The sequence below is a fragment of the Schistocerca serialis genome, chromosome 4 (assembly GCF_023864345.2).
Source record: "Schistocerca serialis cubense isolate TAMUIC-IGC-003099 chromosome 4, iqSchSeri2.2, whole genome shotgun sequence".
NCBI classification, from domain to species: Eukaryota; Metazoa; Arthropoda; class Insecta; order Orthoptera; family Acrididae; genus Schistocerca; species Schistocerca serialis.
The window spans coordinates 568,727,670-568,755,413 of NC_064641.1; positions in this window are offsets into that span (position 1 = coordinate 568,727,670).

Here is a 27,744-nt window from a genome sequence, read left to right on the forward strand (position 1 = left end):
AGACAGTAAGCATTACAGTTAGTGATTTCAAGTATTTCTGCGTTTTTCGTAACTGTTTATTAGTGATCATTATTATTAACTGATTTCCATGAGTTGCTATCTAATTGTAAGGCATTTGTTCACTACGACATATCCCTTTGGAATAACGCTAGATCAATATTTACGAACTATGTGCGCCGTTTTCACCTTGCAATAAATCCAAGCATTGTTACGTAAATGATAATTAATTGAAACCCTCAGCTGACGACAGGTGTTGCTAATATACCTCGATGGGTAAAGCTGAAAATGTGTGCCCCAGGGTTGGGGCACACATTTTCAGCCCTCCCTATCGAGGAATATCAACAACATCCGTCGGCAGCTGAGGATTTCAATTAATTATCTTTTCCTTAATTTTTAACATTTTTATGCAGCGACAGCAACTGCTATTGTTTATATAAGAGTATAAAGCCTACAGTTGCAGGTTTACTATATCGTTTACCTACGTTTCAACGTTAGTAATAACGTCTATGCATCAAATTTTATAAAGTTGTCTTAGGACATGGCTTGTTTAGGCAAACATTTAAATAATATTTTATGTAAGTACTACACGTAGCATCCTGTAGGATGACCATATCTAATATAATTTACCAGCACATTATAATATTATCTGTTTGCAGGTTCTGAAGAAGACGTTGTTACTAACGTTGAAACCTAAGTAAACGATAAAGTTATTCTGCAACTTTAGGCTGTATATTCTTATATAATTATCATTTATTCTAGAGAAGCTGCATGGTCATCAGTGATATCTGTTTTTTCGAGAACAGTTACTGTCTTCATATCTTGTTAAAGGTTACCCGGCCATTGATCTTAGTCTGTGCGAATGCACACAGGTTGTTCGAATTCTTACGGGAATCGTCACCTTAGACTGCGCGAGTAATGAGTGGATGGGCGAAATATCTATTAGGAACATTACGTATGTAGATTGTGGACAGTTGAGAATTTGGGTCTCACGGGAGGCGTGCAGGAAGTAAGTCCCTGCAGTCGCGCTATTCATCTGTGTCCTCGGTGGCTCAGACGGATAGAGCATCTGTCATGTAAGGAGGAGATCCCGAGTTCGAGTCCGGGCCGGGGCATACATTTTCGGCTGTCTCCATCGAGGTATATCAACAACACCTGTCGGCAGCTGAGGGTTTCAATTAATTATCATTTATTCTAGAAAAGCTGCACGCTCATCAGTGGTATCTGTTCTTTCGGAAACAGTTAATATCCACATATTGTTAGGTAAGTTTTTCAGCATTAAAAGGCAGTGATATAATTTTGATGACCTAGTGAGCTGGTGAATGTAGATTTTCTTTAATTTACTAACTAAGCTCATACTGTTTTCCAAATTTAAGTAACTACTGTAATTACATCTAGCTAAATTATATATCCATTTAATCTTAACGGAGCATTTACTTTCCGTCGTCACTGCTGCAAGTAAACAGCATGGGCGTTTCGGTTATAACTGCACATACGTCTCAAGTTTTCATTTATTCTTCGGAGTCGGTGCCTTTCCTGTGCAACAAGGAACTTCAGGTACACGCTCCATATAGTTCCTAATTAGCTGAGAAGAATGGTGCGTTGTTATAACCTCTTTGACTGCATACACATTGCTCATGACTGTCAGCTCAAGCCTGAATGCACACATGCTCCATGTTGATCGACTGTCATACGTTTGGTAGCAGAAGCAATCAGAATGAAGTAACGGGTGTCTTTCAACGGGTGAAACAGGAAAATTAAATTTATTATGAGCGATGCTGCAAAGGAAAAGCTATTGTGTGGTAGAAAAACAGCATAGGATGAGACTGCTCCCCCTTAAGGTCGAGACGTACGGCTCCCTAGTGGCCTGATTCGGCGGAAGATGTATTCCGGCGGCAACACAGCAGAGGGCAGGACGTCCCATGAGGGGTGGGGGAGACGGGGCACCAGGGCTCATCGCGGAGGACTCAGCGGACCGCGAAATTCAATCGGCGCCAGGCCTGGCACAGGGAGCAGTGGACAGACATACAGAGGGCAAGCTGTCTGCAAGTGGCCGGCGCTCTCCTCATCCAGGCTACATACGCGAGACACTCAGCAACGCTACTGAGAGGTTCTTCCGTTGTCATCCGCTCAGAGAAAAAACTAACGCCGGACATAATACGGTTGGACATGAGTGACAAAAGGTGTTGTACCATTTTTAACTACCTGGCATCATGCAAATCGTAATTTCCTACAATAGGCCCTATGGCTTCAGTCCTAGTACTGCTTTCAATATCACGTCCTCATCACGATCCAAGATGTGTCTGTTCAAGTGAAGACTGTTTCTTACCTCACCTCGGTTGACTAGAATGTCCTCATTTTGTGGCGTTCCTTTTTCTGTCCCCTGACTGACAAAAACTAATATACCGATACTCCACTGTAGTTTGACAACGATTAAGGTGCCATCGGTTGCCTAGTGTGTTTAAAAGTAATAGTTAGAGGAATTAGTGGCCTGAGCAGAAATATGTTCACGGTTCAAAAGGTTCATGTATAATACTGTGTCTACTCTAACCGCATTTCTGTCACGAATTTGGAAGTAAGTAGCGGGGTAAACGTATTGGCAAATGTGGTAAGTGTTCCGTGAAGCACTGCAAGTACGGAACAAATTTCTAGCATTCCTTAAAAATTACATACTCATTACTGGAAGGAAGACTTGCACATTCCTGTAACAAGGTAACAGAGCCAAATTACTACCTGAAACACGATCATCCGTGCGAGAGGGACTGAACTTCCGCAAACGGACGGTGGGCTTTGAGAAGTGTGCCTGTTAGGTCGGGTGTCAAAACTGGTCACTCTATGATTTCCACATGTCAAAATTTTAAAAATGGCTGAACTCTGTATTGCTTCTGTAGAATACATAATACAAAATAAGGAGACTTCTACAGAAACAATACGGTTACAGAGTTGCCTTTTCCGTAAATAATAGCTTAAACAAAAAGTGATTCATACTATCGGGACACGGGAAGAACGTGGCACTAAATTCGGAGTTAACAAAATTACTTGTAACGACTGCCCCAACTATTACGTTGGACAAACTGGTAGACCCACTGAAGTAAGATATACAGTACACATGCTAGGTAAAAGTGGAGAAAACGTGTACAATTCCACGTCTGCTGAATATCTGTTGCTCTTACAGCATACGCCATGTAAATTGGATGACGTAGAATTGCTACATGAAATGAGTGAGGGTTACAAGCTGGACCTGTTCAAGGAATTAGGAATTTTAAAACATCTATCTCAAAAAGATGGATTTATTCTTAACGAACTGTCGCAGCTTAGAAACAAAATTTTTTTGATAGTTTCAAATCCCTTCTTGCTCTAATGTCATATAGTCTGGCTGATTAGAAGGTAGCATTCTTGTCTGTTGATGCTGGTGAGATGCTCCTTTCCCGTCGTGGTGGGATTTTTCGTAGTTTTGATGATTGTTGTTCGCAGTTTTCGATGTGTTTCTGTGGTTAATGTGATTCTGTTAAGTTTGCTTATTCATGTCGACAGATGGTTTCGATTTACTACAATATTTTGTTTGCTTGCGGTGCTATGTATCCTAGTCTTTAATTCGCGAGAGATTCTCCCGCGTAACACTAATGCCCTTCCTCGTTAGATGTGTTCCTCGGCGCAAGCTTCACCTGCTTGGCAATAGGACACAGGCAAATTGATATTCATAGTTTCTATTGTATGTAGGTGTTTTAAATGGTTCTGATATGTTTTATTTATCAAGACAGAGGGTTTTAATTAGCACAACCTTTAAGATTCTGACGCTCATGTGTGTGTATCCCTGGGTTTTAGCGTGCGCGAGTGCCTCGCGCATACCACAGGTGCCCTCTCTCGGTGAAACTGTCTGCGCAAGTACCTCCACACCTCCTTCACGCTAGTTCGCAGGCTAAGTACTGATACTATGCTGTGATCGCATCGACCATGTCTTCATAATTATGCTGTACAGATGGAGGTGATATTTTAGTTTTAACTACTGACGACACCTTTGACACGATTGCTTTATGTACCTCCACTGCAGGATGTGATTTTAGTAAGTGAGTAAAAGTTATTGTGCTTGTAATACTTTGCTAATTTTCATGGTTACTTAAAGCTATAGGTGTTTTTTTAACTCTATCTCAGTTATGGTGCTGACTTTTTTGCTGATGAAAGTGTCTTACTGTTCAGGTGTATTATGGTTTCTGACGAAGGTATATTTAGATACACCGAAACCGTGGTCAAGGATAGGGATTTAAATAAATCTTTATCCTGGAACTGTTTGGTTGTTACTATTTACCGTGAAGATTTCCGTATGTCTCTTCACGTAGAGGATTTTTTTTATTCCGAATGGTCGTATAGAATAAATGGCAAAGTTGCCAGAGGAACACTTAAGACATTGTGCCAAAAGTATATAATGGAGAGTGAAGAAAACTGAGCATACTTTCCTAACATCTGTATAGCTGTGGAAACCTTCTAAAACGTAACATGGATTAGGATATTCAGTATTGTTGGGCTCTTAATACAGATGCTGCAACTTCTAAAAAACCTAAACAGAGGAAGAGAGTTCGAGAAGCAACAAAAACATGTTTATATTAAGAATGGGTTTAAAATATACTGCCACCTAGAACTTTTTCCACTCAGGTAAGTACCTATGGTCGGAGACGACATAGTCCTTGTCTCCGGGTATAAGGAACTTGAACTATAGCGATGTAAATGTTTTACATCGTTATTGACAAGTAAATATCGACAAAAGCTGCCAATATTTATTTTCTTATAAATACTCAGCTTTTTTTGGCAGACTGATTTCTTGGCATTACCATTGAAAATCTGTGACTAGAGATTACACAAAGTGATTAAAAATTCATGTCCCGTAGGACTAATGGGTTAACCAGAACTCGAGCGAGAAGCTTTTGGAGGAGATAGTATGGACCAAAACAAGAAATAAACTTTCCAGTAAACGTGGCTCTAAAATGTGTACTGCGCAAGGTATAAGAACTTGATATTATTCGCTACTTTGAGAAACATAACATAGGCTATAAAGTGCTCGTAGCTCTTGAGGAAGGCACTTCCGGCCAGAGGGTTAGCTGCCGTCTGTAATAAAAAACTGAGTTACTGGATCAACAAGTAACTTTAACAAGCGTCATCGGACGTCCGCCCCGAACAAATAAAACGACCGAAATGAACAAAATATTTTGCCAGCACGGTAGCTCAGCGTGTTCGGTCAGAGGGTTCACTGCTCTCTGTAATAAGAAGCTGAGTTAATGGATCAATGACGAATTTAAACGGATGGCTTACGAAGTCCGCCCCGAGCAGATGCAACGAACGAAAACGAACAAAATGAGATTTAAAAAAATCCTGGATATTTGTTTTTGTTTTAGTCCATACTAACATCACTAAAAATTATCGCTGGAGTTGTGAGTTTACCCTGTTTTTCATCTGGAACATGACATTTGAATAAACGTCTACTGTCAATGGCTACTAAAATGTATTATGTGTTGTTGCTGTTTTTGTTGTGGTCTTCAGTCCTGAGACTGGTGTGATGCAGCTCTCCATATTACCCTATCCAGTGCAAGCTTCTTCATCTCCCAAGTATTTACTGCAACCTACATCCTTCTGAATCTGTTTAGTGTATTCATCTCTTGGTCTCCCTCTACGATTTTTACCCTCCACGCTGCCCTCCAATACTAAATTGGTGACCCCTTGATGCCTCAGAACATGTCGTACCAATCGATCCCTTCTTCTAGTCAAGTTGTGCCACAAACGTCTCCCCAATCTTATTCAATACCGCCTCATTATATGATCTACCCATCGAATCATCAGCATTCTTCTGCAGCACCACATTTCGAAAGCTTCTATTCTCTTCTTATCCAAACTAGTTATCGTCCATGTTTCACTTCCATTAATGTATTATGTATGTCGTCTTCTACTGAATACACTTATTTGTATATCAACATTTGAGAAGTTTTACCTAAGAAACTACACAGATAACGCGCTTTAATAGTCAATAAGTACATATTCTCTAAACGCATGTGTTGGGCGCTAGTAAGCGAATCTTCTCCCTGAGAAACTGTTGAGCGAACCAAAAATTTTTACGATAGACCTTTTGTCGACAGTTACTTGTGAGAAACGTAGTTAGTCACTTTGTCCTGGGGTACTGCTTGATAATGGACGCTGTGACGCGAATATGACGATTATTAGGAAGACGACTAACGAAATAACTGTGGAAAACGAGTGAGAATTATATCCAAGACTCAAGGAAGACATCAAAAGTTCATCGCCAAAAGTGAGGAATGATTTGTTCTGAAGGGTAACTAACCCTTCCAGATAATCACTTTTCATCCATGTAAGTGGAGATGGAATGGAGCAGTACACTAACGGTATTTATAACGTGAAAACTGCACTTGGACAAGTAAGGAGGGAAAGGACAGCACCTCGAATATGGGCTTTGTACAGGTACTGTATATGGACAACCGCCGAAGACAACCCGGACCTACGACAGTACAGCAGGATGCAGTTGTGGTGCTGAAATGCAACTCTCCCCTCCTCAATGTCGGCCCCACGTCGGCGGTAAATCAGGTGTCTGGGTAGGAAATTTTAAGTGTACGAGACCTGCAGACCGTATCACGTGTCATGAGGTATACGAGAAAAACTTGCCGGTGGTGTAAGTAGTTCGGGGTGTACAAAAGAACAAAAGCCTAAGTACTGGCCGCAAATATCGTCCTTAGAAAGCGTAGCAGAAACACCAATGATTGTGGCTTGCGTGGTTGGTGGCCTGCCAGTGAAACGCCGAGAGACTGTAACTCTTTTCCTCCACGACTCCAAAATCGAGCAGTTGGGATAAGCACGGTCTCTCACTGGTAGATGGCCTGCGAGATGGATCCTGAACTATACTTTTTAAACAGGGAACGACGTCATAGAATTTGAGAGAGGTGTTTTTATGAAGCTGTTGGAGGGAGGATGAAAAACGTTACAAAATTTTGCCATTAGACACTGTCGGCGGTAAATCAGGTGTCTGGGTAGGAAATTTTAAGTGTACGAGAAAAACTTGTCAGCCATTGAGGATTGATTTTCAGGCAATTCAAGGTTTAGTAGTAGGAGTAGAAACATTCTGGCCTTAGGATTCGAGGGCCTTAGGATTCGAGGGGTAAGCTTCAAGTGGAACAGTGAGGATCAAACTGCAGACTTGGATATTGGAAGTCAGGTGGGCTTAGAAGAGCTCATGGCTGACAGAGATGATAGAAACACTAGAGTCACGTCACTACGGTTATGCACTGATCATCGTTTCTCACGGTAAGATTACATTGCAGCACCAAAATGACATGGGTGGATAAATAAAATAAATAGTTGATTTCTATATTGGGGGTCAGTGAAATGAAATGAAAGAAGACAAGGGGTTTCTGGTCAAACAAGTATAGGGTAATGCCAACAGCAGCAGAAAATGGTAGAGGGTCGGGCATATAAAATTGGACTAGAGAACAGAGTACCAGGGTATAAAGAAACACATCAGAGGAAAAGAAATATAACGCTAACCTGAACATAGCAATAATTGTAAGTGATCACAATTCATCAGTTGTCGCTTTTGGGCCATGGTCATCAATTTGCTGAAGACGGCCGAAGTTGGACTGCGGGAATAGCTGCGGTTTCATCCGAAATGCTATGCTGCAGTTCTTGAAGAATATGAGGGTTGTTGCGATACATCCTAGACTTGAGGGCTTACTACCCAAACTAATCGCACAACGACGGATCAGGTGACCTGGGTGATCAGCTAGGGCAGCGCCAGAGTGGATTCTGCTAGTCACTATGCCAGCGTGAATGTGGTGTAAATGTGCCCAATGGTTCATGTGGCTGTACGAGCAGTCGCTCCATCCTCTTGGAAGAAACTGTAGGATTTTTTCTCCCCCATTAATGCAGCCACCAGCCACGAATAGTATGCTTTAGTCTGGGGTGCTTTCATTACCCACCCGCCGCCCCCGTCCCTGTATGAAGGGAGTCGAATTCGTCATGAATAGATAGGCGCCCGAGGACTTTTGCAATAAGAAGCATCCTCATTCTGCCAACAGCCTTGTCAAAGAGGGCGGAGGAGAGGACGGAGGTTCGAGGCACACTCCTGTCCTTGGGGTGGGAAACTGCCAATAAAGGCGGAACAATAAATAATCATCAGTGGCGTGAGGGTGCAGAAGCCAATGGACACAACCGCGTTAAAGACATCTAAGGTGTATCCCTAGGACATGTGGCCTGTAACTTAAAGTGTCTTGATGATCTCTGCATTGGCAAAAGATTGCGGAATAGTCCTCCCATTCGGATCTCCGAGAGGGTACTCCCAAGGAGGACGTTACCATGAAAAAATGTTGAATAACCAGCACAAGGATAACGTTCTACGAATCGGGGCGCGGCATGTCACGAGCTTCAAAGTGGTAGGGAGGCTAAATAATCAGAAAAGGGAAATGCCAAGGCTCAATTTAGATATAACAGGGATCAATAAAGTGAAAAGGAAGGAATGCAAGGACTTCTGGTCAGGTTAATATGGTTTAATATTAACAGTAGCAGAAAATAGAACAACACGAGTAGGATTTTAAACGAATAGGAAGGTAGGGCAGTCACGTGTTACTGTGAACAGTTCAGTGACAGGATTGTTCTTATCATAATGAATAGCAAACCAACGCCGACCACGATAGTTCAGGTGTATATGACGACGTCACAAGCTGAAGATGAAGAGAGAGAGAAAGTATACGAGGATATTTAAAGGGTGATCAGATTACATCATGATCAGACAGAGATTCCGAAATCAGATACTGGATTGTAAGGTGTACCCACGAGCAGATATATACTCAGGGGACAATTTAGTGGTGATGAAGAGTAGGCTGCATTTTAAGAGATAGTTCAGGAAGAACAAATACACAAAGACGAGATAAGCTTGAAGTCCTCTAAGGCTATAGATACAGCAATATGGAATAGATCAGTGGGCAGTACAATTGGAGATGAATGAACATCTGTAAAAAGGGCAGTCATAGAATTTGGAAAGAAAAAGATAGATACGAAGGTGGTAACTGCGAAGAAACCATGGGTAACAGAAGAAGTACTTCAGTTGAACAATGAATGAAAGAAGTCCCAAAGTGTTCAGGAATACAGATATACAAGTCACTGAGAAATGAAATGAATAGGAAGTGCTGGGAAGGTAAGACGAAATGACTGCATGAAAGCACGGCAAAAAATCGAGAAAGAAATGATAGTCGGATGGACTGATGCAGCGTATAAGAAATTCTAAACAACTTTCGATGCAATTAAAAGCGAGGGTGATAACATTAAGAGTGTAACAGGAATTACTCGGTTGATCTTTCCCCTCTATGAGGTGCTTGAAGAAGAAACAGGAGTCGATTTAGAAGTGACAGGGGATCCAGTATTAGAATTAGAATTTAAAAGAGCTTTGGAGGACTTAAGGCCAATTGAGGCAGCAGGGATAGATAACATTCCATCATAATTTCTAAAATCATTAGGGGAAGTGGCAACACAACTGCTTTTCATGTTGGTGTGCAGAATGTATGAGTCCGGCGACATACGCTCTGACTTTCGGAAAAATAACATCCACACAATTCCTAAGAACACAAGGGCTGACAGGTGCGAGACTTATCGTACAATCGGTTTAACAGCTCATGTGTCAAAAGTTGCTGACAAGAATAATACAGAGATAAACAGAAAATAAATTGAGAACGCGCTAGATGAAGATCAGTTTGGCTTTATGAAAGGTAAAGGCGCCAGAAAAGCATTCTGACGTTGCGGTTGATAAAGGAAGAAAGACCAAAGAAAAATCAAAACACTTGCATAGGATTTGTCAACCTTCGAAAAGCGTACGACAATGTCAAATGGTGCATGATATTCGAAATTCTGAGGAAAATAGAGGTAAACCACAGGGAGAGACTGGTAATATACAGTACGTAAAAGGATCAACAGGGAAAAATAATAATGTACATCTAAGAACGAAGTGTTCGGATTGAAAAGGGTGTAAGAAAGATTTAGCCTTTCACCCCTACTACTCAATTTATACACTGAAGAAGCAATGACGGAGATAAATGGAAGTTTCAGGAATGGAATTAAATTTCAAGGTGAAAGGATATCAATGACACAATTCGCAGATGACATTACAATCCTGAGTGAAAGAGATGAGGAATTACATTATATTCTGAATGGAATGAAGAGTCTGATGAGTACAGAATATGGATCAAGAATGAATCGAACACAGACATAAGTAATGAGAACAGAGGGAAACTTAGGATCAGGATTGATAGTCACAAAGCAGATGACGTTAAGGATTTCTGATAGGCAACAAAAGAACCAATGACTGACGGAGAAAGGAGGACATCAAAAGCAGAATGGCAAAGGAAAAAACGGCATCCCTATCTAACACAAGTCTCCTAGGCCTTAATTTGAGGAAGATATTTCTGAGAATGGATGTCTGGAGCACAGCATTGTATGTTAGTCAAACATGGACTGTGGGAAAAACGGAACAGAAGAGAATCGAAGCATTTGAGATATAGTGGTACACAAGTACGTTGAAGTTAGCTGGACTGATATGGTGAGGACAGTGGAGATTCTCCGCAGCATCGGACCGGAAAGGAATATGTGGAAAACACTGATAAGGAGAAGGGTCAGGATGATAGGACATCTGTTAAGACATCAGGGAATTACTTCCATGGTACTAGAGGGAAGTGCAGAGCGCAAAAACTCTAAAGAAACATCGAGATTTGAATTTATGGAGCAAAGCATTGGGGATGAAGGTTGAAAGTGCTACTTTGAGATGAAGAGGTTAGCGCAGGAGAGGAATTCGCGGCGAGCCGCATCAAACCAGTCAGAAGACCGATGACTAAAAATAAAAAGAAGTGGAGTGCTCTCTAATGATTACCCTGTCTCATCAACATACTTGTCTTCATTTGTTGTGTATATCGTGCCTTGGAACACTGCATGCCTACCCTCTAACGTAGCTGCCTCCGAAGTATCATAGAAGCATGGGCCGACGTAACATCCTGAAACCGGTATGTGCCGACACTGTCCCAAAGACGCTACGTCATGCCAAAACAGACTCACTGTCAACGGCCATACTGATAGATCTGTGTTGGTGCACATGGCACCGAACACCAACATTCTCGGCATGGAGAACGTTACCACTGCTGCCCCAGCGCCCCATCACAGGGTCCGATCTGGTCTGAACTTCTACTCTTTTTGGTACTGGACTTTCTTGTTATTTCTATAATATGACCAACTTAAACTCCGATTTTGTCCACGGATTTTGCAGTTCCCGGCTGTAGAACTCAGACCAGCCACTAAACGTATCTGTATTGCTTTCCCTGACGACGCTTGAGGAGAAATAAACTACGTTGCCTACTCTTTTCTCCTCTTGTCTGTTGTAGCCCTTTCCACAGATACAACAAATAAGTGGAGAAAGAATCTGGTTCCGGTGTTGGTTCCTTTCACTTGTCTTGCGCTGTCGCTCCTCCACCATCTCCACATCTTGTAGCAACGAGCAATTCCTCTATCCAACCTGACAGCATCTTGAAGCTACGTGAATCATATAGTTAGCTTTTTGAGGGCGTCTAGATAAGGTAAAAGAATTTTTCACCCACATTACAATGAAGGAAACCACACAGCCACGATTTGTCAAAACACGACATTTCCCCAATATTACCTAGGTGGAGTCTGTCTCTTGAGTTGAGAGGCAATAAGTGTGGGTTATCATGGCCATCTCCACCAGTCAACAGGCCTCACTCTTCGTCCTAGCAATAAAACCTAAGGGGCAGCTCAGCCTTTGCGTCGATTTTAGGTCCACAGTCAATGGACATTCTGTAATGGGCTCATACCCTCTTCCTCGCCCCAAAGAGTTAATGGACAAATTAAGTGTTTTCTAACGTAGATCTCAAGGACATCTATCTGCAACTCACATTCGATGGCGCGAGAAACTCCTTCCACGTCGTCAGCATTAATATTAGGCTACTCCAATATCGGCATCTAGCCTTTGTCATTGACGTCACGTGGTTTGAGAACCGTTGGAAGATAGCTGGATGAGAAGCAAAGGTCACTCCTTCCTCATCATGTCTTGTAGTACTCCGTACGAGTACCTTCATAACCTTGAATGCTGCTTCCAAACTGTAACCAATGTGGGACTCAGGTGCAACCGGGCTAACCGTGAACTTTTCTGTTCCCAAATAGGATACTTCAGTCATGTCATCGACTACCACAGAGTTCGCCCACCGTTAACCGTTTGGAGGCTATTCGGAAGCTCCTTACCCCAGCTTTTCCATTCGCCAAACTCCAGCCTATCCTTGTAAAGATTTCGTTGAGAGGTGGCATGAGCCCCCTCTCATATTTCTATCTTATGATTTTCCTCTCTAATTGCATGCGGTGAAAAAGTGCTATTCCTTCCCACACAGACTTCCCACGCAGCGTCTCTCGTCACCCACGTGGTCTGGTGACAGGCGGGCACTGCTGATCTTGAAAAGGTAAGCCGACGGGTGTGAGGGAGTCGAGTGAATGCTTTCCAGACGCCGACATTGTCAAAAGACACGCCCGGAGGGGCCTGAAGGAGCGGCTGGGCTAGAGGTTCCATTACTTCGCAGAAACTTTGCGAAAACACTTTCTGGCGGGCTACCAGCGAGGCGTGGGAATGACTTGTGTTCCCAATCAGCCTTGGCGCGCTAATTCCCGCGTTTTCTGCCGTATAGTAACTGTGATTGGCTTGCTCAGGGCATACCTCCGTGACGTAGCAAAATCGGCGCAGAAATTGGCGCCAAGAATCTCCATTGGTGGAATGGTAGTGCTCTAGCAATAGAGTGGAATTTTACGCCGGTTTTCGAGTTGCTGATTGGAACATTTAACCACGGCCACTGTCGTGGGGGCGGGAATGTTCTGTGTTCAGCCTGTACAGGTGCTCTAGAAGAGTCGGCTCTCGCCTTTCGGTCAGAGTAGGTTACAAGACTGAGCTCTCGCTCCTCTGGACAGCCTGCCTTCCGTTGGCTGTCTAATATACTTTTATTTAATTGTAACTGTTTGGCGAAGTTGCTGAAGTTTCGACTTCAACGTAACTTCACGAGTACAGTTGGCAATTGAGCGTTCTGCGTACAAGCCTATGTTGTCTGTCTTGAGCAGTTTTGGCTAAAGTTGACTGTATCGGAGTTAGAGTGTGACTTCACTTGTTAAAATCAATCAGTGTGCCATCAGTGATTGTGTGGCGAGCCTTCTTCGTCTCCCTCGGAGGCGCATTTGTATTGGTAGGAAGTCTTTAGTCTGGAACAACCTGACCAGGATAATTAGTTTTGGGCTATACTCGCGACATTATCATCACCATGACGGGACGTCGAAGCAACCAGCCAACGGCTCCGGTACGCCAGATCGTGTTCTGGCTGTTAAGAAGACAGTTTGGTAATGTATGTCCGCAGCACTGGCAGACAGGGATTTTCCTAGGTGATAATCAGAGCTAAGCAGAGCGCACCTGTTTGTCTTTTCCTAACTTTGTTCTGTCTTGGGTGTTCATTGTCTGAATTCTCACTACTGTAGCAGCAATTAATGTTGGGTTGGCTGTGTGTGTCTCTTAAAATTTGAGTTGCAAGGAATTGGCTCCACATAACACTTCGTCATAAATGTCACAATCTAGTTTAGGGACAACTTCACCTTCACAGCATTTATTTGAGTATCGAATTTGAGCCAATTTGATGCATTGTAAAATGTTTCATGTGTTTATTATTTTGAGTTATAATAAATCATATTGTTATTTTGGACAGAACTTTCATTCTGTTCATCGGTAGAGCAACCCTATCATTTCTCACTACGTTAATGAAAATTTCCTTTATTTAACTTATTTATCAAATTAAATTATTGCAGGTGCCAAACTCTTTTCTACTCCACTTGCAGGGTCGATTACAGTGAGTTCGCGTCTCTTTTTTAATCCATGTGCAACAGCAAAAGTCGGAGTTAGAATAGGGAGGGGGTGGGGGGCTTATGGCATCCATTATATATGAAGATTCTCCAAGAAATTAGTGTTAAATACACTGCTAGCCCTGGCACCTCGCATCATATTACCTTCGATTCATATTTAATGCTGCTCAAGGTCCCTGCGTTCATACATGCTCCCAGATCGAGGATGTCCTCCATCTAGTCGACGCAGCAACAAATATATTTTCAAGACAGTAAGAACATCCTGGTTAGTGGCAGATGCCAAGTTCACTTTGATCCTGTGAAAGCCGTGGCACTCTCGGTGGATGCCTCCAAATACAACACTGGGGCACTGCTGTCCCACAAGATCGATTCCACAGACTATCCCATTTCTTTCACATCGAAATTGCTTAACTAAAGTCAGGTGAATTCCAGTCAATTTGAGTAGAAGTTACTGGCAATCGTCTACGGCGTCTCCAAGTTCCACCAATATCTTTAGATTTTTGCTGCCAACTGACCGGAAGCCTTTCACCAATTTGTTCCACCCACGTAACCATGTTCCCACACTGGCAGCCCAAAAACTCTATGGGTTTTCATCCTGAGCAATTACAATTACGAAACCAGTTATCACCTGACAGAATGACACGACAATGTTTGAATCAGATGTGGGGTCTGATTCTTCCAAAGAAGCTTGCTTTCACTTTAACCACAGTGATTAATTTTCCAACTGCCCAGCTTTGAATCGCCAGGACCATAGTCAAGGTGGTACTCTCCGGCTCTTTCGCCAGTTTATTCTGACAGGCTCGCTCAAGGACGGGAAGAGGCTTTCCAATGAGTCTGGGGTTTGTTTTCCAGCAGGGCATCTTTTCAGTCCAAGATGGTGTTATGCTCTTACACATACCAAGTGAACAGACCCAGTTGCTGATCCTTGCACCTCTGCAGCACCAGGCGTCATGAAGGACACTGGGTCACCTTCCTTGTGAAGCAATTAGCCAAGTGACACTGGATGTGGATAGGGATGGACAAGGACATTGAACGTATGATCACGTACTGCAAGGAATGTGTAGAAGTCCAGTCTGTCCTTGCTCATCGCCCCAACAGGGCGCCTCTGGCATCGACTTCACATAGATTTCGCATGATTGAATCGGGGTTCGAAATGGCATATGGTAGCAGACACTTTTTCCAAATTCTTTCTTGTAGTCCCTATTAATTTCACAATGTGAGCCAGCATGATTAGGGCTTTAGCAAATATGTTCTGCCAAGGAGGATTTAAAACTACAGCTGTATCAGATAATAGATAATGGCCCACAAATGATTTCAATAGAATTTGCTTCTTTCTGTCGAGCAAGCTACATCATCCACAATACATCAGCACTCTTAGCACCACAATTTCAAGATCAAGCGGAATGCTTCGTGCTTACCTTCAAAGAGAAGATGTCGAAATTAAGGCAATCCTACTACAAAGAAAATGCTCTTATCCCATTCTTATCAACATACCGTTCGATCCGTCACGGAGATAAGTCACCGGCTAAGCTACTTCATGACATGACTCACCGGATACGCTGCATCTCCTTCACCCTCAAAAATCCTCAGACGCTCTTCCATATCCCTCAACATTCCAGTTTAGTGCCAACGTGTATATCATGACCTTTAACAGTGATAGTTCACGGGAACAGGCCATTTTAGTCATACATCTAGCCAGATCTGGACATGTCGGAACACCATCATCACGGACGTCAGAATTAGGTACGCTCTCGCGCAAATGCTGAATCTGTGGCAGGAGTTTCTGTTCCCGCGATTGTTTGAGCAGACAATTCGTCTCTCAGCATTCATCCAAGGCGACGTTTGTACCAGCTGCTCTAAAATGCCCACAAGTTACCTGCAAGGCAACTACAGTTGCCTCGGAACCACTCCTCAGAGACTGGTTTAACTGAGAAATTGGCGCCGGACTCTCTGCCGTCGCAGCCCCAGACACTGCTGCCCCTGGCTCTGCAGCCGCAGTACATGGCATCACCGCCGCCATCACAACCATAGCAGCCGTCTTTATCGCCATCATGTATTGACATACCCATGTACCAGGACTCACCTACGCCATAGAGGGATCTGTCACACCTGGACGGGTAGGAAGCGCATTTATTCCTCTGGTTTTGCTTCCGGATTTTTCGCTGGGCTGCACAGCAAGGGGTGGAATTCGTGTTAGTCATATCCGGACCAACTGCCGTGACCACATCTCCATGCCTCCACTTACAGTTCCACAGTAATTACAACAGCACGATTTGTGTAAACCAGTGGATAGGAAGAACGACAAGTACTAATAGTCTGGGATGTATAGGATTATATGTGGACTTTGTTACTGCGTTCATCTGAGACTGACGGGCAGGGAGTTTGCTATCAGATTCAGCGCAAATACACACAAAATAACACCTACTGAAAGAAGGGCATTCCGTGATTCCGACAGACAGGGGAACGAATATCTTCAACGGAGAGCCTAAAGGGGGAGAACTGGAAATTCTGGAACAGACATACCTGTATGCATTGAATCATATAATGCTCTCAAAATACTGAATGAGCCGCTGCCTCCCCGTAGCGAATGGAGTTCCATATATTTTTTGAAACACATACTGCCTACATAATTTTCAGTACTACGAGACCCCTATCTAGCTACTTATGGTTTCCTCTTGTTTTAGTGGATTTTAAATTCTGCATATTCAAAGACGCCATGTTCCTCTGGCTCTATGGAGTACACCTTCAATTTAGCGAATTTTATTTTGTACGTCTGCTAGTCTCTGTACAATACGTGTAATGGAGCATCAAAACAGATGTAACCATTAAAAAGCACTTACAGTTCTTCATGCTAATCCCTTTCTAATGTGATACGCAAATAATTATTTCATACAAGTCTTTAGCTGCACATTTTTAAAGAACGATTCATTTAACTTATATCTGCGTTTCAGGTCTGCCGCATTGGACTCATAAACAGCAATTCTCTGTTTATTCGCTTATGTTGTTATACGGATCACTAGTTGCTACTTTTGTCATTGTAAATAGAGAACATGGTTATGTCTCTACAGTTTTTAAAATTTTTCCTTGTTTTACGTTTGTAAATTGACTCAAGATCTTTATGACTACTATACTGACATTTATAAACCACCAATTAATTATGTGTATATTCTGTATGTGAACACCAAGTAGAAGGCCAGTAATTACAGTTACTTCAGGAACAGTAGGTAGATGGCGTATTTCTGCGTTATGCATGACCTGTTGGAAGTGGTCTTTTTTAAATGTCCTATCGCCGACCAACTAAAAAACAGTAATATATGTAGCAGGGGGAAGAGCGACCGTCATAAATTAAAATGGTAAAGCAGCTAAAAATCGCGAGTAGCTTCCATTTACTGACGAGTTTCACTCGAAAGACCTGAACATCTTCAGAAGCTAAGTAGGCAATGACCACACGTTAAATATATAGAGCCTGTCCATAATGCTCTAGCCACACATAAAATGGAATTACAATATGAAGAGGTAACAGGTGTATTACGCCAACATCTATTTTTTTTAAATCATGACGGTAACAACCGGTACACAATGCATACAATTAATGTGTACGAAAATTTTCATGATATATGAATTAAGTTACGAACGACACAAAGCGGTGACTTTAACAGTGGCACTGAATCTTTGAAGCAGATTTAGTAACTGTCGGTGAGACTACATACTCATGCAATCGGTGTACGTCAATTTTACATCGTAATGTAATATCTGGTACAGCTGTATGGAGAAATTAACTGGTATAAGTTAAGTAACGGCTAAAGTAACTTTTCTACCAACGACGACTCTCCCCAATTTACGAGAACTTGATGATAGGTTCATTAATCGTGACAAAAGCTTACGGTAGGTCGTGATTCGAAGCCGGCTGTCCTAGTCATCGCATCGTATGTTAACAAACGACGTCTTTGTTCGAGTCCGTAGCTACAGGAATAGCGAAAGAGTCTACAATGTTTAATCAAGTCTCTGCACAGTTCTGACTTACCAGATATTCTTGTTTCGAGAATAATTGTGAAATGTATTTATATCGATAAAGCTTTCTGTATTACAGGTGAAACGAAATTCAGTAAAAACTTTTTATGTTTTTCTAAATGTACTGTCTTCTTTACGCATTCCTTTTTATTTAGCTATGTCAACCACTGATCTTGTAAGCAACAAGCAAGACCCGATCTTTCTCCACTTCGCAACCATTTTTCTGGGTCTCTGTTCTCCAATAGTTAATCTTTTATCTTCTTTTCGGTCACCTATGTGTCACAGAAACTTTTTATGTACACAATGTTCTGCTGTCAACTTTGTGCTTATAATCGCTCACTTAGATTATCCTCTGGTGTATTCAAATGTCTTCGAGAGGCGTCATGTTCTTTCCTAGGAAAATTACCTTCAGTGTTTAATTCTTCGAAGTGTTTCTTAATTTATATATTCGTATACTAGGACTGCTTTTACGAATGTCCCAATTTTTATTGATTTCACAATATTAATTTTTCTCTGTGGATACAAATTCAATTACTTGTGCTACAGTACTACAGCATCCTTTCTATTTCTTTTTTATATCCTCATTAACTACTATCGATTCTAAACGAAGTGTGCCTGATGCATAAGCACACTAAAAGACTTCATATACATTCCCTTAGTTAAACTTTATAATTTCTCCAAATGCTAATAAGTTTTAAGGGAATGATAGATTCAAAAAATGGCTCTGAGCACTATGGGACTTAACATCTGTGCTCATCAGTCCCCTAGAACTTAGAACTACTTAAACCTAACTAACCTAAGGACAGCACACACATACCCATGCCCGAGGCAGGATTCGAACCTGCGACCGTAGAAGTCGCGCGGTACCGGACTGCGCGCCTAGAACCGCTAGACGACCGCGGCCGGCGAATTATAGATTATTAGTGTTTAACATAACTATAGCGACGAGGTTATTAGTTACGGATTACCAAAGGACGGGGGATAAGATTGGTAGTGCCTTATCAGTGATACCATCCAAGCATTTCCATTACTCGATTTAGGGAAATCACGGAGAAAACCTAAGTCATGGCTTCACAGTAAATGTTCTCTGCGAGCAGACGGTGAGCGCAGACCTGCGGGCAGAGGGTACTATACCCCCTCCACACTCACAGGGAATATGGCGGTGAGTCCTGTGGAGACTTGTACAGACGAGCAAACAGATCCTGAGGGAAACTTTTGAATGAATCTAGACTCTTGTTGCTTTTCCTGTCACACTACAGATAACTTACTTCAAGCTGTAAATCAGTACGAATTGGATACTATACATTTTTCATTTTCCCATTAATCTGTGTTATAGCTTCTGATTTATTTCCGCGCTCCCTTTGTAGACACTAACTATTAAATTTCATGCAAACTTGTATTTTCTACACTTTCTTCAACGCTGCTGAGAATGCCGCACGCTTGACATTTACACTTTCATAAAGTGCTAAAGTACACGTAACGAAACCCTTATAAACATTGAGCAAGCTTGCTCTGAACATCGTGTGCCGTAACCTGTAGGGGCGTATGATTCTCATGTTTAACTGCGTTACCAAGTGAAACGCTTCCGCCTGCTGTAGACATGAAAGTTCAGCTGCTACTACCAAGTACTCTTCTATTGAATCACCATCTCACCATCTATGAAAGGGTGCAAGGACTTTGCTAAAAGTAGTGAAGTTGTGTAGCACATTCTAAAGGCACATTCAGTTGACTGTTTTTCCACTTCAACTTCTCTAAAGTTTTAAAATCTCTTTTACTCAGTCATGTCCCTCACACTTTCCGTTTCCATATTCTTTGACGTGGTAAGATATATAGCGCTTTGTAAATTTAAGTTCCTGGTAGTATTCAGCTTGTTATGATAATCTGAGCATCATCTTTTGGCTGATATTATAAGATTCCTCTCACTGCTTATTGAAGTGCCGAGACGATTTACAGGTTACTCCATACCGACTCACCATCCGTCCGATTACTTCTTCCTTGGTGTCGCAACCAAAATATGTGTGCCCGTTTCCGTCAGCTCTTACCACGCCGCATCAATCTGTTCGCGAGCAGGAGTTTGAGCAGGTTAGTGATCACGCCCAGTGCCGGCGAGTTGTTAACTCCAGAACTAAATCTTGACTGACGTTCAGGAAGCTGAAGTCCATACGAACATGACTGTTACAGGGGCGCTTTTCTTTGTCTCCTTTTGTTATTACTTTGCAGATTATACGAATCCGTGGTGTCTGTTCTTTCGGCAATGTCCGTAAGACCAGACACCACGCATTTTGTAATATTTCTGGCTTAGTCAGCCATCGTATTAGGATCCAAGAAGCTGTTCCCAGAGCAGTGGAGATGCAAGAAGCATATAGATGACGAAATGTGTGAGAAAGACCGCCTGCATGGTGCTACTGCTCTGTGGTTGGCTGCTGTGTTCGGAGCAAGAGTGCCAAAACTTTAAAGTATAGTTATTATTATTAGTTAAACTACTCATTAGAATGACTTCACTTTTTGATATAAATGTCTCTCAACAGCTGACTATCAATGAGTCATTTTATAATTATTAAAAGCAATTTAAATCAAAAGCAAAAGACTGACGAAATTGCAGACTAAGCACTTCGGAAGCGTTCGGGTCACGCCTTTTCTGGTATGGCGCGCGAAGTGTTTCGGGCTGTTCGTCACTCTGGATTAGGCAGTCGAAAAGAACAGACATGTTGTCTGCCATAGGATGTGTTTCCATTTTTTATTTACGTTCCTATTCGTCACTCTGGATTAGGCAGTCGAGATGTACAGTCATGTTATCTGTGGCAGGGTGCGTGTGCCAGTATTCAGTATTAAAAGATACGCTCCGGTAGTCATGAGTGCCACAAATAGTGTAAAGATACATTTTCGTAAACATTGTGTTTCATCATGTACGTTGCTGTATCAGAAGGTGTTGTATAACATCATGCAGTCTTCTCTTGTGGCTATATTAAAATACGCAGGTGGTGTCCTACGGTAGTGATGCATTATTTCAGAACAGAACCTCGCTAAAAATCAGTTTCAGCCTCAAGGTACAGAACCTACGTCCTGCATGCTGTTTTCTGCGCTGGGGACATCAACTTGAAGACAGCAGGTTAGTGAACTGCAACAGAACCTCCGGATTCCACACAGTGCAGTGGAAACAACTAGGCGCCTCACGTGTACTGCATGCACAGAACAAATGTGCTCAGTGACACGTCATCTGCAGTAATGCAGAGGAGGTAAAGGAGGATGACTGTTATTAACACAAACCATCAATTAATTCTTCCTTTCTTTCCGTAATTTATATAATTTGATACGCTTAGCTGGGCAATGGATCCACCTTCCTCAGTACGCAGGTACTTCCGAACTCTTCTGGGAATGTCAGACAGCGAATATGGAGGAAATGTGTAGGGGCTGCAGATAGGTTGCGCTCGATGGGAATTTGGATCGGCTGTGAGGCGTGCGGAGACAATTTGCGCAGTTGCAGTGACGCTGTGTCCCGGATGGTAAAGAGGTTAGCGCACCTGACTAATAAGCAGGATATCACGGGTTCGAATCCCGATGCGGTACACATTTTCACTCGTCCCCGCTAATTGCGCTTAATGCCCCGATTCATCTGACAACACTGGACCCCTCCTTTCTTTTCTTCCCCTCTCCACTTCAGTTTACATTACTGTACAGCCTGCAGAGCTACAGATATACAAAAACAGTTATTTAGATTTCAATTCCTATTAAGGTTTATAAATTTATTCCCCCAGCATTGTATGCAGGAGCTCGATCATTTTTATGCATTTTGGTGCAGTTCTGTGAGCGCATTGTTTGTATTTCAGACATCGAAACGATACTCCACCTCTAACCGCATGTTCATAAGCGTGACTGATGTAATGGCCTTACTACGGTGTTGATCCGTTGTCTCAAATCTTCCAGATCTCGAACTCTTGCTCCGTAAGTAATGTCTCTGACAAACCCCAGACACTGAAAGTCAGTGTAATCAGATCGGGAGACAGAGGGCCAGGCAATTTGACCCCTTCTGATCTAACGCCCAAGAAACGATGCGTGCAGAAATGTAGTAATATCACCGTGATAATAGGGTGGGGCACCATCCTGCTGGAGAGATGCATCGGGAGGCATCCGTGGAACTGCATTGGTCACTAACATGTGGAGATGAGTGTCCCCTATCACTGGTGCGCTTGCGCTGGGCGACTCATCACTGTTCATGAAATGGTGAGGATCACATCTTGGAGTGCCTCCCAATATATTATGTACTATCCCAAAATCACAAAATGTCGAGTTATTTCCTCATAAGGTTTCCTTTGTGTATTCCTCTAGCTCGGATGTCCGGTATTTTGCGCCAAGCATTGGAGATATATCGTCACTTTTAGTCACTATCTCGGTTTTCCAAACAAATGATGTTACTGACAACGTGTGACGTACCAAAAATTTATTGTGGTGAAACTGTGGGATTCTTTAATAATTCACATTGTGTGTGTGTGGTCTGGATGTACCATCATTTTGGAAAAAAAAAAAAGAATTTGAGCTGTAACTGGCTCGCGTCATGCCTTGTTTTTTAATCATTGCTTGCAGTCCAGTGGTGCCGCCATAACGTTGCGGTCTTCTCTCTGTTAGTGGCAGCAGCAGCCTGTATCGATACTAGTACTGCTGTACGATCATCGGTGTGGCGGATATATTTTCTGGGTGTGCTGTGTGTGTCAGTCCGGTAGGTTGGGGCAGAGCAGCGAGGAAGTCTCCGCTGCGCGTAGTCAGGCCGGAGCCGCTGGCGGCGTACACGTGCGGTTGGAGTTGTGAGGCGCTTCTTGCGAGGGTTACGAAGTTCGTCGCCCACCGATCGTGGACACTTAAGTTCAGTGTTCACTTAACCTACTGTCGAGTCTCAACTGCTATCTCATCTCTTCGTTTCATCCTCGTTGTCGCTTTCTGGGAGATTCCCACGAGCAACAATGTGTGTGCAATGAAGTCAGCTAGAAGTCCAGACGTCTTGCTGTGTGGTGTTTTACTTAATTTAATTCATTCCTTCATTAATGAAGTGTACCAGTAGCATCTTCTTCCTTGTGGCAGTAGACGTTCCGATTACCTGCCCTGATCGTTGATGTAGTTTTCGGCAGTGTACTTTCCTCGTCGTGTTGGTGCTGTCCAGCATGGCATGTAGTTCGACAGCTGAAGTGTTGTTGGTAGTTTTGGGCGTTTATTATGACTTGGCCAGATTGGGCACCAGTCGTTTTGCTGGTCGGGTGGAGCAGAAGTGATCTTGTTGGTTGGTTCATCGGCTGGCTTTCAGTTGAGTTGCCTTCCGATTAGGAGGTTCTCGGTCTGACCGCCTGTCTCACCCAAACATGCGTTTCTGTTACCTTCCCAGACCGATCCTGGGAACCTTCTGAGCGCCGCTCCTCGTGTTTTACATAGTGATTTCCTTTTTAGTGTTCTCTGTGTGGCCTCCAGCCGTATTTTAGCTTATTAAAATTGCAAGGTTTTTCTTCTTAGGCCTTAAGCAGTAAATAAAAAAAAAAGTTTCTCGTTTGATATGTGGCCTTCAGCCAGGCTTACAGCCTTTTAAATCAAAAGTTGAAATTTTTTTTCTAGGTCTTAAGCCGTAAGAAATATTTTCTAGTTTCTATGTGGCCTTCAGCTGAGTTTTCCAGCTTCAGCTAAAAATTGGAAATTTCTTTGTCTGGGCTTTAAGCTGTAAGATTGAGTTTCGTATGTGGTCTTCAGCCAAGAGTTATGTTAAAAATTTTAGCATAAAGTCTTTAGCCTATTTTAGTGGAAATTTAGAAGCTCTTCCCTTTATGCCTTAAGCCATAAAACTGTTTTCTGCATGGTGTGTGGCATTCAGCCGAGTTTTAATCTCTTAAATTAAAAATTCAAAATCCTTGTCTTGCCCTTAAGCCATGAGATTGTGGTTCTCTAGTATGAGGCTTTCAGCCCGGTTTTGCAGGAAATATTTTAAGATAAGGCCTTAAGCCCTTTCAAATTTAAAGCACTTCTTTCTAGGCCTTAAGCCATTAATTTGCTTTATTGATATGCGGCCTTCGGACGAGTTTTTAGCCTATTTAGACAAACTTTGAAAATTTTTCTCTCGGCCTTAAGCCGTAACATCCTTCCTGATTAATGTGAGGCCTTCACCAGGGTTCTATGGGAAAAATTCAAGCTAAGTCTTTCACCCTATCTATATTGAAGATAAGAAATTTTTTGTCGAAACAAGTGAAACCTCCAGAAGAACTCCTATACCTCAATTTCTTACTTAGGCCTTGTGCCTTGGATTTTCGATTTGGCAATCAGATGATCTAAATTAAATCAAAGGAGGTCTTTCGTTCAAACGTCGAGAGTTTAGATTCTTGCTTGTGTGTTTTAAGAAATAATGTTTATATGTTGAGTGCAACTGACAGTAACTTCCTTTGGCGTCTTTCTACATATATAACCACATCCGCTCTGTCCAGCTAGCCCAGGGATTTCTGAACTAAGTGTAGAATCCACAAATCTTGGAGTAACAGATGAACAGTTTCGACAGTCATAATATTATGGACATCATAGCCTATCTCAAAACACTCATTTCAAAGTAAAAGTTCTTGTACTTGTGTTATTTTGCACATTAATTATGGACGGTTCTTTTTTCAAGACTGAGGACAAAGCTTCTACACTCTGAGATGTGCTTCTTCCATAGCATCGTCGGAAGACCAGCGTCACATTCAGATTTGAGAGTAGCTGGCCGCCGTTCGCTGTTCCTCGATGCGTGCTCGAGTTGTTCATCTGGTAGAGCCGCGCAAGCAAGATGTAGGTTTCAGAATCCTGTTCCACATGATTCTGAACTTCAACTTATGCCTAATTTAATTTTTTCCTTTTCCTTGCGAAAAGTTTGTGATTGTTAAGCTTGCGTTATATTTCATTCGCATAGATCAGATACACAAAGTGAGATACACCCCAAACTTTTGAGAGAGTCTTCACTCATCGTGATAAAAGCTCTGAATAAATTATTATTCCAATTTCGGATGAAGTGATCCAGGCAACAGTCTCAGGAGAGAATAAATTTTCCTTAAAAGTATGTTGATGTCTTACGTTAGACCGGCACCGAATTAGGAGCAGCTTTTCGTAAATGTTGTGGTACGAACTCAGTCGGTAACGGACACTGAAGTTTTGAATCCAGTCATTGACGTATGTGGCTCTTACTAGATAAGACATCCATTGTTAGCTAATGCCGCAGTAGGTAGGACATTATGAGGTTGGTGTATGTGCGATATCATATTCGTTAGGGCTGTGTGTGCAGTCTTAAGACTGTGTAGAGTTACGTGGATGATAAATATGCGGTTTTTTCTCAACAGGCCTACAAGGATTGAATGTATCTCGGACAGTAAAGATAAAATGTAAGTCGTCAGGCCGCGTCATGTTCCTCATCAGTTTGTGCTCACACAGTCGAAGTTTTGACATCTCTGTTGGGATATCTTCAGGATCATTTGGCTTTCCCGGTTAGCTGAACACTGTCGAGTTTTTCCGCGCTTATTCTTAGGAACTGGGGTTGCTAGAGGAAACTTTACAGCTCCTATTGGCAGACCTTCGTAATGGGAATTGGAAAAATCTCGAAGATATTAATGTCTTTCCTCAGAGGTGGCTTTGTGGTTCTTGTCTTTTTTTATTGGTCTCCGTGGCTGCCATTTCCCTCCTAGATGGCGGGAATATACGGAGAGGGAAGTCTGCAGACTGTACTGAAGCGGCATTCATTCTGGGAACTCTCAACCGTTTAACTTTCTCTGAAGAAATGTTGCTTTAATTGACTTGCGTATGTACGTAGCTGAAATCGATGTCGTTACCCCAGTTTTCGTGATGTTCCGCTTCCGCAGATTTCACACTTTGTTACAATCGCGTGTGGTGTTTTTGCTCTTTTAATACGTTCTTTTACTGTCCTTTCCGTTTCTTGATTAGACACTTTGCAGTAACCATACGTCACGACACAGACTTCGGCTGAGTGGATAAGTTCTATTTGCGTCTGAAAACTCATATTTTGTTCTGAATGAACTATCATTTCTCCATTGAATTCTATTGATGCGGTCACTAAGTCTAGAAATCTTAGAGCATTGTTTACGTTATTAACAATACTTCATTTGAAAGCCTGCTCATTGGTCACACATCATAGCAGTTCCCCAGCTCCGTTTCCAAGCTGCTTTGACGCAGTTAAGAGGAAGATCATTGGGTTTACCATCCCATCGATACCGAGGACATTAGAGACGGAACTCAAGCACGGTTTGTGTCAAGGATGAAGAAGGAAATCGTCCATGCTTTTCAAAGGAATCATCCCGGCATTTGCCTGGAGCGATTTAGGGAAATCACGGAAGGTCTAAATCTGGGTGGCTGGACACGAGTTTGAATCTCCCGTATGCGAGTCTTGTGTGCTAACCAATTTGCCACATCGCACATTAATTATATTGACGCTGTTACGGGAGGCTTGTGAATACATTGTTGAAGCACTGCTTCCTTCTTGGCGGGATGGAACTGCGAAGGGGCATATAAATACGTACTTGCGTTTACAGGCTTTCTACACACATTGGCCTTGAGCGTTGTAAGAACTGACAGACACAACTAGGGAAAGGAGACCGACCCTACTCTCCAGCTTCAAGGTGATATTTATTTTGGGATGAAATACATTTGAGAAACCTTGGAATCCATGAAGCTCTTCCTTCCTGTGTGGCCTTATAACGAATGTTTCATCCACTTAGCGGAACGAAGAAGGAAGCTTTAGTGACACACCACTTCCTGGCTTTCCCCAAAAATGTCCGCCCTTATTGGTGACAAAAGTAAACCCACAATAAAGACGAGAGGTTGTGCATAAAATTCTCTTTCATATTTAAAAGAGCTCAGTCACGGACATTATTCCACTAGTTTACACACCTGAAGCAACATCCACTCTTATCATTTGCGTAGTATCTGCCACTGGAATGTTAGTAAATGAAAATTTCATGTCGAAGGTTACAAGAATGTCTTTCCCAACCCCTCCCACCCACCAGGCTATCTTCATCGTGCATAGCATTTATAAATAAAGTTTCGAATCTCTGATAAAAGTATTTGTTTTTACAATGAGATACATAAATCACTTGCTGAAATGTGCTCTTGAGAATTAATTCATTTTGAGTCTCAGCGTGCACTCCTCTTCGTGTCTTTTCGGTACTTCACATGTTGTGGGTGAGATAGCTATTCAGGGAGTTAAATTTCTGGTATAAGAGTGATCCGTTTTGTATACGATAAATGAATTTTCAACTTAAATTATCCGAATGTAGTTAATTCTTGGACTTAGACAGAAGCTCTATAGCATTGAAAGCTATTTTTTAAAATGTAGAATTCAGAGCCCACATTGGTAATATTCAGTACCGGATTTGTCTCATATTTCCTAAATCAGGGCATTGTGGAAGTACTAGGATCTGGAGAAACGGAGAGAGTCTGAAGGAATATCAAATAAATGGCATGGGAATGTGAATATCTGCGTCAGTTTGCAAGACTTTAATGGTTCATCTCACAGATAATCAACCATTTGGCTGGAGACTGTAAAAAAAAATGTGGAAACTAAATCCAAAACTCATATAATACCATTATGTATAGTAGTCTGTCGGGATTTTAAATACTTCTTTTAGGGACGAAACATCCTGCATTAATGTGTGTTCTAAGCTAAACTGTAAATGGTTAACAAGTTGCTTAGTGGATTGAGAGTTAGAGCAACATTGTGTATCGAGTATTTGTTCTTGGTATTAAACTGAGTCGTAATCACGGTAACAAAATATAGTTGAGTGTTCAACGTTAAGATGCAAGAAT